Genomic DNA, 16,809 nt, shown 5'->3' on the forward strand with positions numbered 1-16,809 from the left:
ATCAGACAGAACTATGTATGTTCAAGGAAGACTACAGGACAGCTGGTGGAGAGATCCCCCCCCTTCTCCTATTTCTTTTTTTCCCATCTTATTTCTTTTCACAGGTTCTGTTGGACTGAATGGAGAATTTGGGGTGCTGATTTAATTGGTCTGCAAGCTGATCATACTGGCTGACGGTGAATTTGTGGCTTCCAGGTTTATGGACATTGTGAGGTTTTCACAACAAAAAAGGGTATGTCTCAGCATAGACATTGGAGTAATTTTATGAAGGTGGTCTCGTGAAAAAAAAATTGTTTTCCACTTGGAACCCCCATCTATAAGTCACCAAAAAATCAGAGAGGCCTCCCTAATCCGCTAATTGGGTAAATGCTGAGGGCGTCAGCAGAGCCCAATGCAGCAACAACATGCTGGTGATCAAGTATAAGGACTAGAGGGATGTCCTTATCTTGACCACAATACACCATGACAGCAGCTCCTTTGTCACTGTCCGAGGTACCACAACAGAAGTCCCAAACCCAGATTGTATCCTGGATTATAATAAGTTCAAGGTGATATAAAGGTCTCAGATCAGGTCCCCAAACCATACAGTCCCATGTGAAAAGCTAAAAAATGGTGCAAAAAAATTGTCCTTGCACATTGTATATAGAAAACCACCTATTGGAGGTAGCAATCCTATCCTAAAAGTCAATGTTGACCCTTTAACGAGCTTAGTTACATGACTTAGGATAAAAGCCAAGCCAGAATCTCCATTTGCAGACACTGTGTTTCGGGGTACTACCCCTCATCAGTGCAAAGTGGGAGATCTGGTTTGGCTGTGAGATATATAGAGATATACACAGTGGGGAAAAAAAGTATTTAGTCAGTCAGCAATAGTGCAAGTTCCACCACTTAAAAAGATGAGAGGCGTCTGTAATTTACATCATAGGTAGACCTCAACTATGGGAGACAAACTGATAAAAAAAAATCCAGAAAATCACATTGTCTGTTTTTTTTTTCATTTTATTTGTATATTATGGTGGAAAATAAGTATTTGGTCAGAAACAAAATTTCATCTCAATACTTTGTGATATATCCTTTGTTGGAAATGACAGAGGTCAAACGTTTTCTGTAAGTCTTCACAAGGTTGCCACACACTGTTGTTGGTATGTTGGCCCATTCCTCCATGCAGATCTCCTCTAGAGCAGTGATGTTTTTGGCTTTTCGCTTGGCAACACGGACTTTCAACTCCCTCCAAAGGTTTTCTATAGGGTTGAGATCTGGAGACTGGCTAGGCCACTCCAGGACCTTGAAATGCTTCTTACGAAGCCACTCCTTCGTTGCCCTGGCGGTGTGCTTTGGATCATTGTCATGTTGAAAGACCCAGCCACGTTTCATCTTCAATGCCCTTGCTGATGGAAGGAGGTTTGCACTCAAAATCTCACGATACATGGCCCCATTCATTCTTTCATGTACCCGGATCAGTCGTCCTGGCCCCTTTGCAGAGAAACAGCCCCAAAGCGTGATGTTTCCACCACCATGCTTTACAGTAGGTATGGTGTTTGATGGATGCAACTCAGTATTCTTTTTCCTCCAAACACGACAAGTTGTGTTTCTACCAAACAGTTCCAGTTTGGTTTCATCAGACCATAGGACATTCTCCCAAAACTCCTCTGGATCATCCAGATGCTCTCTAGCAAACTTCAGACGGGCCCGGACATGTACAGGCTTAAGCAGTGGGACACGTCTGGCACTGCAGGATCTGAGTCCATGGTGGCGTAGTGTGTTACTTATGGTAGGCCTTGTTACATTGGTCCCAGCTCTCTGCAGTACATTCACTAGGTCCCCCCGCGTGGTTCTGGGATTTTTGCTCACCGTTCTTGTGATCATTCTGACCCCACGGGGTGGGATTTTGCGTGGAGCACCAGATCGAGGGAGATTATCAGTGGTCTTGTATGTCTTCCATTTTCTAATTATTGCTCCCACAGTTGATTTCTTCACTCCAAGCTGGTTGGCTATTGCAGATTCAGTCTTCCCAGCCTGGTGCAGGGCTACAATTTTGTTTCTGGTGTCCTTTGACAGCTCTTTGGTCTTCACCATAGTGGAGTTTGGAGTCAGACTGTTTGAGGGTGTGCACAGGTGTCTTTTTATACTGATAACAAGTTTAAACAGGTGCCATTACTACAGGTAATGAGTGGAGGAAAGAGGAGACTCTTAAAGAAGAAGTTACAGGTCTGTGAGAGCCAGAAATCTTGATTGCTTGTTTCTGACCAAATACTTATTTTCCACCATAATATGCAAATAAAATGAAAAAAAAACAGACAATGTGATTTTCTGGATTTTTTTTTCTCAGTTTGTCTCCCATAGTTGAGGTCTACCTATGATGTAAATTACAGACGCCTCTCATCTTTTTAAGTGGTGGAACTTGCACTATTGCTGACTGACTAAATACTTTTTTTCCCCACTGTATATATATAGTATATTCTTGAATCACTATGTACAGACAATGGCAGCATCCTCTTCATTTATCATTCTACTCAGTTCATTGTTATATAAATTTGTGATGTCACATTTGCATGTAGCATAAAAGAGGACCCCCGGAGTAGGTTGCTGGTGGGCCCTTGGCACCTCAATCCAACACTGCACCTTAGTAGGCCATGCAACATCTAACAAGTGGAGCCCAGACTATTAGTTGGGAAAAGAAGTCTTACTGTAGAAGTCTCAGAATGGTTATGTATGACTGTCGCACCTTTTTTTTGTGAATTATTGTGATTTTCTATGTGGATTTGCACATGGAAAGTCTGCAGCTGATGACAGTACCGGACATGTGCATGTGATCTGATTCAATCTTATCCACACAACATGGAAATTAACCTGCGCTGGGGATTTTTATCTTTGAAGCATGTCAAATTCTACTGCAGCCATTCACGGTAAGTTTCACCGCTTTCAATGTACTGTAGAGGGGTAAAATTGGTTGTAGAGCCCCACATTACACATGCAGATTTTACTGTGGACTCACTGTGGATTTTTCTGCTTTGGGCAGGCGTAGCCATATACCAAATGTCCATGAAATTAGCAACAGTGGTAAGAGCTGACTTTACAATTTTTTTTTTTCCTCTCGCAAAATGGTGCCTGCAGCATTTGTATACTAGCATCTATCGGAACGCCGATAGATGCTACTGTGCAGGTGCGGCCGATGCCACTTTGAGAAATACATTTCTTCAGGAAAAAATATATCACTAAAAAAATGAAAAAAAATCACTAAATAAAATAATTAAATGGATAATATAGAACTGATCATGCTACAGCGCTGCCGGTGCATGCTGAATGTGAATTTTTATTTTCAAAACAATAAAATATACAGTATGTGAAATAGGCAGCAGGTCAGTGAGAGATCAGTGACTAGTTATACGTCATATAGGAGCTTTTTACAGTCCAGATTATCTGCAGCACCCGCTGCTCGCCAGCCATATTCTTAAATCGGGGAATCTTTTTAAAAGAATGAACATCTATGATACCACGAAGAATCCTAAGACATTGACCTTTTCATATCCGCACCAGGTACTCTCCATCCGCTTCCACCGGTCAATGCATGCACAATTTATGCTTATTACCATTATTTTTGTGTCCATCTGGCGCTATTCACCATTTTTCCTACAATATTTTCTTGTACACATTTAATCACAGCGCAAATAATCACTATTACATAATTTCTACTTTCCCAATTGCCCTACGTGGTATAAGGCTTTATTTGCAGCTGATTAATGTGCATATAATAGCCCCTGTAACGGGGTCTTCTGTGCTGTAATACCTCTTACATTACCATCCCGTTTCTCAGGAGGTTCACTCAGCTTTTCCTCACTTCTGAATGAAGGACGCTGGTTCGAAAGGCTTTGTAACATGGGAACATATAAAAGATCACTGCTTCTCCACGTATTTCCAGGGTGACAACATTTTACTCATCCGTCTCAGAATATATATACATACAGAGAGCAGGACAATCAAAATGTGTCGGGCCAGTAGATAACAGGCTCCAATTAAGACGACAGACGTACATTACAATAGCTATGGGATTTACAAAGGTGGGGGGAGGTCAGAAGTGGGATATCTTGTTTACCTCTGACCAGGGGTCGCAGCCGGTCGGTTGCTGCATTAAGGGCATACATCTTACATTACACCTATCATACATGCATCTTCTATTCGGGGTGCTGGGGGTTTCTGTAACACGGCTCAACCTTTTCAGCGACACGATCAGCATACACAGTCTGATCCTTAACGGATTGGCTTGGGGATGACCGAAGTCTATGGGGTTGGTACAAGTTCCGTTTGTCGACTTAGTCCATCAGCATTACCATTTTGTTTGCTGGGTCTGTAGTGGAGGGTGAAGTCTAGAGGTTGTAGGGCTAAACGCCACTGCAGTAATCTGGCATTGTCTCCAGAGACCCGATTAAACCACACTAGGGGATTATGGTCCGTTAGGAGGGAAAACTGTCATCCATACAAATATGGTTGTAACTTCTTGAGTGCCCATACTACTGCCAAGATTCACAAATCACCTGGGATGCAAGATGTTGTAGCAGTGTACTCCTTTATTTCCTCCTACGCGTTTCGGCGCCCTTCCTGGCACCTTCCTCAGGGATAAGGTGCCAGGAAGGGCGCCGAAACGCGTAGGAGGAAATAAAGGAGTACACTGCTACAACATCTTGCATCCCAGGTGATTTGTGAATCTCGGCAGCGCGGACTGCAACACACCCTGCTTCCCACAACTTTCTGAAGGTTTTTCCACGTGCGAGTGGTTGGTGGAGGTCCTGCAGCAGCTGATTCTGTGATATGCTCTCAAGCCAGTTGTGGGTTACACAACTGGAATAGGTGAGTGGAACTGTATTATACCGCTCATACTTCTAGTGTCACTAGTGATAGGGCACTATTGCGCCTCTTGTTCCCCCCACCATTTTTGTATTCATACTACTGCCAGGCACACCTTCTCGATGGCCGCATAGCTTACTTCGCGGGGAAATAGTTTCCGACTCAGGTAAGCTACCGGGTGGTCTTGACCGTCTGGCCCAACTTGGCTCATCACTGCCCCCAATCCAAACATAGAAGCGTCTGTGTGAACAAGGAAACGTTTAGTTGGATCGGGTGCGGCCAATACCGGGGTAATTGTGAGGGCGTCCTTTAGCTGGCGGAAGGCTTCCTCACATTTGGGGGGTCCAGGTTACCTGGCGGGGGAGGTTCTTACGGGTCAGATCAGTGAGGGGCTTGGCTTCGCTGCTGTAATTGGGGACAAATTTCCTATAATACCCAGCTGTCCCTAGAAACGCCATGACCTGGGTTTTAGCGCGTGGGGTGGGCCATTTGGCTATGACCTCAATCTTGGCTGGTTCTGGTCACTGTTTCCCACTTCCCACTCAATGTCCTAAATACTGAACCTCTGCTTTGACCACGTGATACTTGTTGGGATTCCGGCCTTGTGGATCCTGTCCAATACTGTCTCTAGGTGATTTAGATGCTCATCCCAAGTCGCGCTGTAGATGGCGATGTCATCCAGGTAGGCATAAGCATAGTCCTGGAGACCATCCAGAAGCCGGTCAGCCAGCCTCTGGAAGGATGCAGGGGCATTCTTCATCCCGAATGGCATAACTTGAAACTGGAATAAGCCAAACGGGGTGACAAATGCAGACTTGAAAATAGTGTCAGGACTTAGGGGGATCTGTCAATAGCCTTTGCATAGATCGATGGTGGTCAAATACTTTGCCCCCGCCAGCGGGTCTAACAACTCATCCACACGCGGCATGGGATACGCATCCATCACCGTTTTCTCATTTAGCTTGCGATAGTCTACACAAAACCGGGTAGTCCCATCCTTCTTGGGCACTAACACTACGTGGGATGCCCAGGGACTATCTGACTCTTCAATGACCCCTAAACGCAACATCTCTTGTCGCATCCCTTCTCGTAGACTCAGGGACGCAGAAGGGGGGGTTGTCTCAGGGGGGTCTGATCCTGGGTCTCAACCTTGTGTTGTGCCAGGTGGGTGTACCCCGGTCTCTCTGAAAACATCCTCTGTCGTTGCCTCAACAACGCCTCCGCCTGCTGTCTCTCCCGGGGCCCTAGGTTTTCTCCCAAGTTTACCTGGTCCCATGTTTTAGACTGAGTCCTCTCCCCTAAGACATCAGGCAAGGGGAGTCCTGCTAAATCCTCTGCTTCGGGTGCACAGATGGCCAGCACCTCTTCAGGGCGCTCCCGGTAGGGCTTCAGGATATTCACGTGAAACATGCGGATAACCCTGTGGTCGTCACAATCGGCGACATTGTAGGTGGTGTCGGCTATTTTCCCCACTACCTTGTAGGGCCCCTGCCATGCAGCTTTGAACTTGTTCTGCCTAGTTGGTTCTAACACCAGGACCTTCTGTCCTATTTCAAAGGTGCGTTATCTCACCCTCCGATCGTACCATATGCGCTGACACCGTTGGGCCGCCTGCATGTTCCCACGTACAGCCTGAGTCAGCTCCTGTAGGCGGTCCCGGAATTCCAGCACATAGGGCACAATAGGTATCCCTTCTATGGTTCCCTCCCCTTCCCAGTGTTCTCGCACTAAGTCTAGGGGTCCCCTTACCCGCCTCCCGTATAACAGTTCGAACGGGGAGAACCCTGTGGATTCTTGGGGCACCTCCCGATAGGTACACAGGAGGTGTGGCAAGAATTTCTCCCAGTCCCTGTAGGTCCTGGTAAAAGTCCCAATGAGTTGTTTTAATGTTTCGTTAAAACGTTCACACAACCCATTGGTTTGCGGGTGGTACGGGGTGCTTCTAATGGACTTTATGCCGCTCAGCTTCCACAGTTAGTTAGTCACCTCTGCTGTAAACTAGGTACCCTGGTCCGAGATAACCTCCCGGGGAAATCCAACCCGTGAGAAAACCTGGAGCAGGGCAGCCGCCACTCTCTCTGCCAGTATGTTAGGTAATGCAACCGCCTCTGGATACCGTGTGGCATAATCTACCACTGTCAATATATACTTTTTCCCTGACGGACTGGGTTTGGCTAACGGCCCTATCAGATCGACCGCTACTCGGCTAAATGGCTCATCCACAATGGGAAGGGGGTGTAGTTTGGCCTTGCAGTGATCTCCCCTCTTGCCAATGTGCTGGCAACCGTCACAGGTCTGGCAGTACATCATAGGTTACCATGGCACCAGGCGATACACTGACAGGAGGTGATCGCTCCCGCAGTTCATCACTGAGCCGCTGTGAGTTCACCGGAGTACATCAGCTTATCAGCTCTTTTGCCCTCACTTAGGGCACCGCTGTGTGAGGAAGTTATCACACAGCAGTACCATGAGAGCACAGGACTTAACTCCGGTGAACTCTCACAGCGGCGCAGTGATGCACTGCGGGAGTGATCACCTCCTGACAGTGTATCGCCGGAGGCTGGGTTGAGCAGTCACATCTCCCGAAGTGACTGTTCTATACGTGAGATTGCCGTGGGACACTCGGTATTAAATGGACTACATCGGACAGGAGAGTATCATATGTTGGTTTATTATTTTTTGATTGTTTATAGGAGACGAGGGAGTCGGGGATTAGGCATTCAGTAAGTATGGTTAATTTAGATTCAATAAAGCAGTCTGTGTGATTATTTCAAATAAAGGACTTTATTCCTGCTGTGTCTATATTTACCACATAGGATTAGTGATGGATAGGTGTCTTATAGACACCTCTCCATTAGAGTTGAGCGACTTTGGTCGGATTGGGTTTCGTGAAACCCGAATGAAACAAAATGAGTCGGATGAAACTGGTCCGACTGGGGCAAAAAAAAGTCGGAGTTTCGTCCGAAACCCGAACCCAATGCAAGTCAATGGGAAATAAAAGTCGGCATTAAGTGGATGAACTCTACTCTCCATTACTAACCTGTGGGCTTGATGTCACCTGACAATACAAAGGTGACATCAACCCCACAAATACAAACCCCACTTGCAACCGCTACAGGGCAAGTGGGAAGAGCAAGGCTATAAGATGCGCCATTTCTGGGGCGGCTGACAGCACTGCCACAAGCACTTTTTGGAAACCGTTGCCCTTAGCAACCGACTTTGCAGTCCTCTTCCGTTGCTCCCAGCAACAAGGCTACAACATTGCCCATTGCTTTCTCCACCAAATGTGAGGTAGCGCTGTCATTTACTTAGGGGATTCTCGCCTGCAGCAAACAAAAACCAGTTCCGGCACAGGATTTTCCATAAAATCATACAGTCCTTGCGGTTTATTCACGCCTCATAAACCACAGCAGCAACAGAAAGTAGTCTTAACAGCATTACCAGCATAGCGTCCATTATAATGCTTCACTCTGGTTACCAATGTCCAGTACGCAGGCTCTCTTAGCCTCACAACTGTCTCACCCAAGTCAGGGCTCCTCATGCGGCTTCAGCATTCTGCCACACGTTCATTCCCTCCAGGGAACTCTCAGGCACACATCGCCATTGCTCACAGCCACTTCACACATGCTGTCAGGCAGGAAGCTCTATCTCTGCAGGACCTTCCACACTGGACCAAGCAGGTCCCAGCGTTCCGCACATGTGACCTACCCTGGCCACATTATATGGTCTATAGCCACGCCCACCGGGTCACGTGACTATGACCTCATCACAGGTCCTTCACACACATAGCTTTTTAATACAGGCTGTGGAGGAACGCACACAAACCCGTTCCTCCCACGTCACCACCGTGACGTAACTACACAGGCACAGCTCTCCGGCGCCCCCTTTATCTCTCAGGTCAGTAAGGGGACTGCACCTAGAGCAAATGGTCGCCGGGGAGGAGGTCCTGTTACCCGCTGGGGGTTCTAAGATTCGTGATCAGAGTAAAAGCATCAGCCCAAGATTAAGTTTATAGTTTAATTGCCTTAAGGGCGCACTAGATAATTACAGAAATATACAGTAAATTTTCAGTCAGAGAAAAGATATAACAATAAGGGTACAAGACTTAAGATATTAAGCTGGAGGTCAATTTACCAGATTTTAGGGTCATGTGGGTGCTGGGGAGCTCTGCAGTCCACAGGTACAAGAATCTTAGGCCTCTTTCACACATCAGGTTTTCAGCTTCAGGCGCGATCCGGCGCTTTTGACTAAAACCGGATCCGTCGAAATGCAATGCCGGATCCGGTTTCCCCCCCCATTGACTTGCATTAGAGCCGGATCGAGCCGGATGGCCATGCGTTTCATCCGATTTTCGCCGGATCCGGCAATGTGACGCGATCCGGCGTCTGGAAAAAACGGTGACTGTAACGTTTTTTGTATCCGTCGAAAAAGCCGGATCCGGCGTGTCCGGCTTTTTCATACAATGAAAGCCTATGAGCGCCGCAATGCGCCGGATCCGGTTTCTTTGGTCTGAGCATGCTCAGTAGCTCTGCCCACAGGACATATATAAAAGCAAGACAATGGGACCCTCAGCCACACCCAACATGCCACCCAAGCCAAGAACCAGGAGCAGGAGAAGGCAGCAGACATCTGCAGCAGCAGCACCATCAGCACCACCCCAAATGGAGCAGCATGCTGAACAACGGGAGGGGAGTCCAGCAGCAGATGAGAGACGGTAATTATCAAATCCCCCATTCCTCCAAACTAGGGCTATGGAATATCAAGATATTCATTGGCCCTTTGTTTCTCTTTATTCAACAGCCGCCCAATAGATGCAGCAGCAGCAGCAGCAGAAACACCACCCACAGCCATGGAGTCTGGCCATGAGGAAGACAGCACATCTTCTGGGAGCCCTCCCTCGCATCGTCAGCGTTTGACGGTAAGTTTTTATTTCCAAAATCCATCATCTCTGTAATATATGTGTATTCATTGCCTTTTATTTCAAAACAGGAATCACAAGATGAAGAGGAGCTCCCAGAAGAAGGAAGGGGTGGACAGACACTTGGAGTGGGCTCACAATTGGTAAGTTTTTTGCATCAAACGCAGAAACACAACATCACACTACACACAACACATAGAAAACAATGTTCTGCAGACCACACACAGCAAACAAATGCCTACATCCAAAGACATAACATTTTTTGTTTTCTTCTCTAGTCTTCCCAATCTGGTGCTCGGCCAAGAGGTCCTCGCAGTGCCTCCCAGGGTCGTCGGCGACAGCAACGCGGCGGTCACCAGCGTGTAAGTATAAATATTTTTGCTTTGTTTTTTTTGCACTTTTTATTTCATTTCTTTTGTGGAGGCTAATTATGTTATTTTTGTCTTTTTCTTTAACAGCCTTCACAGCGTGCTCCCGACTCTGACGGTGAGGATGGAGGGATTGATGTGGACCACCTCATCGATCTCATCAGAGAAAGGGAGCCGCTCTGGAATATGGCTGACCGACGCCACGCTGACCTGATCGTTACCCGACGACTCTGGGAGGAAATCTGTTCGCTCCTTGTGGACCGCTGGGAGGACCTCGAAGCTCGGGCCCAGATTAAAGAGCGTAAGTATATACAGTACCGGTTGCTTGATTTAAACCTGTGTTTCCCGAACTCCAGTCCTCGTGGTCCCCACGGATCATGTGTTCAGGATTTCTATTTACTTTGGAAATCCTGAAAACATGACCCCTGGGGACCATGAGGACTGGAGTTTGGGAAACACTGATGTTGTATACTAACCACTTTGTCCTTTCTCGTTTCAGGGGAGAGAATTGTGAAGCGGTGGCGGTCTGTGAGGGATCGTTTCAAGAAGGAGTTCAATAAAGAGATGCGGGCCCCGAGTGGATCTGGAGGACGCAGGAGCAAGTACAAGTACGCACGAGCCCTGTCGTTCCTCCGGGAGACAATGCTCACCAGAAGGTAAATATTACACACCACATGTGACAAAAAAATGTTTAGATGTAACTTTTTTTTTTCAGCCAGGGCCATACCAGGTCACTATTTTGTTTTTTTTTCTCTTTATTCCACAGCACGGTGAGCAGCACTCGGGAGCCTGCACGATTGGACCCTTCTGAGGCGATCCCTGAGGAGACCGGCACCGAGGGAGACTTCGACCGCCCCGGTACATCTGCACCTTCCCAGCCTTCCCACACATTCGACCCATCTGTCCCATCCACCAGCACAGGAGCATCGTGGCCGCCTACATTACATGAAGCTGCTGGTGAGGAGATCGCTTTCCCTTTACCCCACCCTTCTGCCCCTGCCACCTCTAGTACACCTGCGGGTACTGGGCGGCAGCGGCAGAGGGGTCAGGAAAAGACTTATGCGCCAGAGTTCTTGCATCTGAATGCATCTTTCCAGAACTGTCTAAAAGTCTTGTCAGAGCAAATCTCCGCAGGCTATCAGCAGATCAACTCCAGCATTCTGGAGGTGAAGACACTTCTGCAAACCATGCATTCAGAAGCAAGATCTTCGCCAAACCACACCTTTTTCAGGTGTTGTGGAGCGCATGGAAACGCTCTCTCCTGCCCAGCAGATGCATGTAATGCATTCATGCCACGCTGCTCTCCAGCAAGTTACCTCCCAACCTCCTCCTCCCACCACAGTAGTTCCTCCACCTGCACCCCCTCCAGCCACTTTCCATCCTCCCCCTCCTATTACATCTACACCCCCTCCAGCCACTTTCCATCCTCCCCCTCCTATTACATACCATCCACCTCCCCAGCACCATCCACCTCCCCAGCACCATCCACCTCCCCAGCACCAGCAACCTCCCCACCACCAGCAACCTCCCCCGTACCAGACATCTCCCCACTTCCAGCAACCTGCCCCGTACCAGACATCTCCCCACTTCCAGCAACCTGCCCCGTACCAGACATCTCCCCACTTCCAGCAACCTGCCCCGTACCAGACATCTCCCCACTTCCAGCAACCTGCCCCGTACCAGACATCTCCCCACTTCCAGCAACCTGCCCCGTACCAGACATCTCCCCACTTCCAGCAACCTGCCCCGTACCAGACATCTCCCCACTTCCAGCAACCTGCCCCGTACCAGACATCTCCCCACTTCCAGCAACCTGCCCCGTACCAGACATTTCCCCACTTCCAGCAACCTGCCCCGTACCAGACATTTCCCCACTTCCAGCAACCTGCCCCGTACCAGACATCTCCCCACTTCCAGCAACCTGCCCCGTACCAGACATCTCCCCACTTCCAGCAACCTGCCCCGTACCAGACATCTCCCCACTTCCAGCAACCTGCCCCGTACCAAACTCCTTCCCCATACAACTTGCCATCAACATCATCTGCTCCTACAGTCCCTGCCCAACCCTCCACTCCACCACCCACCACCTCTTCTGCTTCCCACATGTCCACCCATTCTGTAGTTTTTTCCACACCTTCACCTCTAACTGTTCCTTCCCCACCACGATCCCAGTCCTCTCTCCACACTCCCAGTGTCGAAGTGTCCCGCAGCCCCTCCAGCAGTATTTCCACCACACACTACACACATTTATAATGTGTGTATTTAAATAAAAATGACCAGTTTTATGGTTTCAAAGCTTTATAAAACAAGTTTATTCAAATTTTAAAAAAGTTTACTAAAAAAAACATTTTTCAATAAAAGTTAAATTATTTTACACTGGTTGTCTGTCATTTCTTTCTGCGGCGAAAAAGGTTAAATACAGGGTATTTAAAAGGTGAAATGGTATTCAAAACTAGGTATATAACTGTGGGTAAATTTTAGCTTTTTGCCACAGTTGTGTTCCTGGTTGTGTTTGAAGCAAAGTATTTCACCTAAAAAGTTGTGTTTATTGTTGGTGATTTCATAACAATGTACACAACTTTTGTTAAAAGGTGAAATACTTTGCATAAAACACAACCAGGTACACACCTGTGGCCTAGAGCTAAAAATAGAGACCATGACAAGATAGCCAACTTTGGTTGGCAAAGGTATATACTGTTGGTACAGAAGGTACACAAGTTTGGTTGGGCACAAATCTTTCACACTCTGTCATCCTGCCAGTGTACTCTGCCTTGAGGTGACATAAAGTATAGTGCAAAATTGTCCCTCATTACTGAAACCGTCACAGAACTTCTAGTGGTAATGTCATGGTAATCTTGCAAGGTGGTTTCTTCAGAGGTGTCCTCAATGGAAATGGGTTCCTTGCAGATAACAAAATTGTGGAGTACCACGCACGCTTTGATCACCTCGTCCACAGTTTCTGTCTTGAGGTTGATCGCAGTCAATAGGACCCGCCATTTGGCTGTCAGAATACCAAAGGTACATTCAACCATTCTTCTTGCTCTTGTGAGGCGGTAATTAAAAATGCGTTTTGGTCTTGTCAATCCTCTGCTAGAGTACGGTTTCAAAAGGTGTTCTGACAGCTGGAAGGCTTCATCCCCTACACAGACAAATGGCATAGGTGGACCAGATGTTTGCGGCAGCGGTCTAGGTGGTGGGAACTGGAAGGTGTTTCCATACAGTTTACGCCCCATGGCAGACAGTTTGAAAACTTGAGAGTCATTGGAGCGGCCATAGGCCCCAATATCAACCGCAATAAATTTGTATTCCGCGTCAGCGATGGCCATGAGGACAATTGAAAAATATTTCTTGTAATTGAAATATTCCGATCCCGATCCAGCTGGCTTTACAATGCGGATATGTTTCCCGTCCACAGCGCCCAAGCAGTTGGGAAACTGACATATCTGTTGAAACTTGTCAGCAATTTCAATCCACCTCTCTGTTGTGGGCTCTGGTAAAAACTCTTCAGCTAAGGAGTCCCACAGTGCACGGCATGTGTACTTCACTATTCCAGATATGGTGGAAATCCCGAGTCTGTACTGGAAATGCAGTGACGAAAGGGATTCTCCAGTTGCAAGAAATCTGTGGGGAATTAAAAAACAATAAATTAGTTTTAAATCACAGCATTACATACCAAAACTGAGCTATAACACTTGGAGATACAAACTACCACCAACAAGATTGCAGTGAAAGTGTGCTCTGATGCGATCACATCCAATAAATGTGGCTTACCTTAAAGTCACCATCAGACGCTCTGTGGGTGAAACAGAGAAGCGGCAATAGGTGTCCGCTTTTCTTATGAGGTGTGCAATGCGCTCCACCAAGTAATCAAAATTCTCCATTTTCATCCGAACATATCCAAAAAATGTATCCGGGTTTCGTCGAAGGTCCATGCAGAGTGTAGAATAGACCCCACGCGTCATTCTCTTGGCTGTGATGGGGTGGATCCACAAACGTCGTCTACGATGCCTGATGCGCTGCTGTCTCGCTCTCTCCTTCTTCAGAACAATCACCCTCAAACGATTCGCCTCCGCTATAAAATCCGCCAAATTCTTCAAAATATTTCCAATGACAACATCCATCTTCGCCAGTAACTTGCTCTTCTCTCCAACCTGCACTTTCTCCTCTACAACCTGTCAAAGAAGGGCTGTAGGAACATGCTATATATAGTTTTCCAGTAGCCAATCCCGTTCGGAAGGCCACAAGGGTCAATTTTAAAAACCGGATCCGGCGTAATCCGTTGAAAAACGGATAGAAAAACGGATGAACCGGATGAGACGGATCCGGTTTTGTCTGTCAAGAAAAAGACGGATCCGGCAGAAAACCGGATCCGTCACATCCGGTTTTACTAAACATTTGCCGGATCCGGCGTTCCGGCACGACGCCGGATCGCGCCTGACGCCGAAAACCTGAAGTGTGAAAGTAGCCTTAGTTGCCGGACAGACCCCCAAAGCATGGGCCGCTGCTCCCCTCGGCAGGTCTGTCCCCAGGTCCTTCTTAGATCGTCATCGTCCGGATCTTCTGTGTGAAAGACTCAATGTCTGCCAGGGGCTGCCAATCCTTAAACACGCTAGGTTCCTCCCCCTGTGTCAGAGGGTGGGCTAATAATCCATGCTCCTAGGATGGAGCCAAAGCGTCTGGGACACACAAAGGACGTATATTCCTGTGTCTGCTAGCAGGTACATTCTAATTGAAGCCCTAGGCTTTTTCCCGGCCCCCTGCTGGCACGGCTCCGTACCTGAGCTTTGAAGCTGTTTTGGGCCTATCCTCATTATCACACCAATGGCCCTGGCTATTTAGCATTGGAACACTAAATCCTGCTTCTATTTAGTAGTACACAGCACCTGGGGGTATGTTAGCTGCCTGTAATTCCTGAACTTAGACCAAAATGGATGCCAAGCTCAGACATGTGGCCCCATATCTAAGATGGCGGCTGCTCCTTCATCACACAGGCATTTTCAGACACACCCCTGGGTGGGTTTGTAGGTAACCGGCCCGCCCAACTCCCTAGTTACCTGGAGACTTCTCCCTTATACCTTGAAACAACACTTCAGCAATATCATTGCTGATCAATACACATAACTAAGGCCTCATACCCATTGGCGATTAAAAATCGGTCCGATTTCTGGACTGGAAAAAAGGGTGGAGTGTTATGCCAGTGTCATGCGATTTCTGTGCTTTTTTCTCCATCCTTTTTTTTTCCCAGCCACTCTTTTTCTACAGTCATTTACAGGACCATTTACAGTGTTCTATACCACAGAATGGTGATGTATCCGTTAAAAACGGATGGAAAACGGATGGTCCGTTTTTGGTCCCTTTTTTTAAATCGCACCCATTGACTTCTATTGTTGAAAATCGCTGCAAATCGCAGCATGCTGCGATTTTTTTCTCAGACCGATTTTGGCTGAGAAAAAAAAATCGCAAGTGAGATGTCACCCATTCACTAACATGGGTCAGATTGCAATCAGATTAAAAATCGGATTGCAATCGTCTGATTTCATCGCCAGTGAGTATGAGGCCTAAGTCTCCATCTCAAAGCCACCCCCTTTGAGATACATAACCATCCTTCAGGATTCTGCCACTCATCCTTTCTCTTGGAACCTCCATACAGCTCCCCCTAGCGGACATAGTGGTTACTACACCAGAATATATAAAGATAAAATATATATATATTTTTTCACTTATTTGTTTTGTGTCTAGAAACACTATAAATTTGAACATGGTATGCAATGATATTATGGTCTTCAATGGAGAATGAAAAAGAAGTTGAACAAGGAAATGACATCAATTTTTTTTTTTTAATAATATATCTTTATTTAGCACTATGGATTTACAAAAACGCAACAAAAATGCATAAAATACGTGCAGATATTCCACTGCATTTTTCTGCCAAGAGATGCAGAAACCTTGCAGAAATTTCTGCAAGCAAATACGCAACGCGCGCACACAGCCTTAGACACACTTTTTGCCCTAAAATTTGGTGGAGATATAATGCTCCCTGTGGCCGTGGATGGGAGAGGAGTGGGTCACAGGAGGCAGGAGCTAGTGTGCCTGCTGTTAAAGAATATGACTACTCACTGCTCCCCATGTTCATAGTCCCTCCCACCTCTATGCACTGAAGCCGGCGCCGAAAGGTGGGAGGGACTATGGGTGTGGGGACCAGTTAGCATTCTGGCAGCTGACTGCGTGTGAGGGCGCATGGCAGTGATGCCAAGCGCTGCTTACACCAGAACAGGACACCGCGCTGCGAGGGAGAGGAGGGGAAAGGCAAGTAGAATGTTTTTTTTTATGTGTTCAGCGAGGGGGGGGCATGTAAAACAGGATGGGGGATATGGGTCATGTATTTTCCAGGATGGGGGATATTACCCCTATAGAAGTGTCAGCAGCAGCTCCCACCCTCCCCCAATAACAGTGTGACCACATTTTTTACTTCACTTTTTTTTCTATTTTCCTCCTCTAAAACCTAGGTGCGTCTTATGGTCCGGTGAAACTTATAGTCCGAAAAATACGGCAAATTTTGATGTCCATCATTTTAAAGTTTTTGCTAAAAATTGCATTGTATCTGTACAAAAATAAATGCAACAGAATTAGGAGTCAAATGTTTGAAATCATGTGCAATAGATTAATACAGTTATTTCTAAT

Source organism: Dendrobates tinctorius, unplaced genomic scaffold (genome assembly GCF_039654945.1).
Source record: "Dendrobates tinctorius isolate UK_male_01 unplaced genomic scaffold, ASM3965494v1 ptg000075l, whole genome shotgun sequence".
In the NCBI taxonomy this organism is placed as follows: domain Eukaryota; kingdom Metazoa; phylum Chordata; class Amphibia; order Anura; family Dendrobatidae; genus Dendrobates; species Dendrobates tinctorius.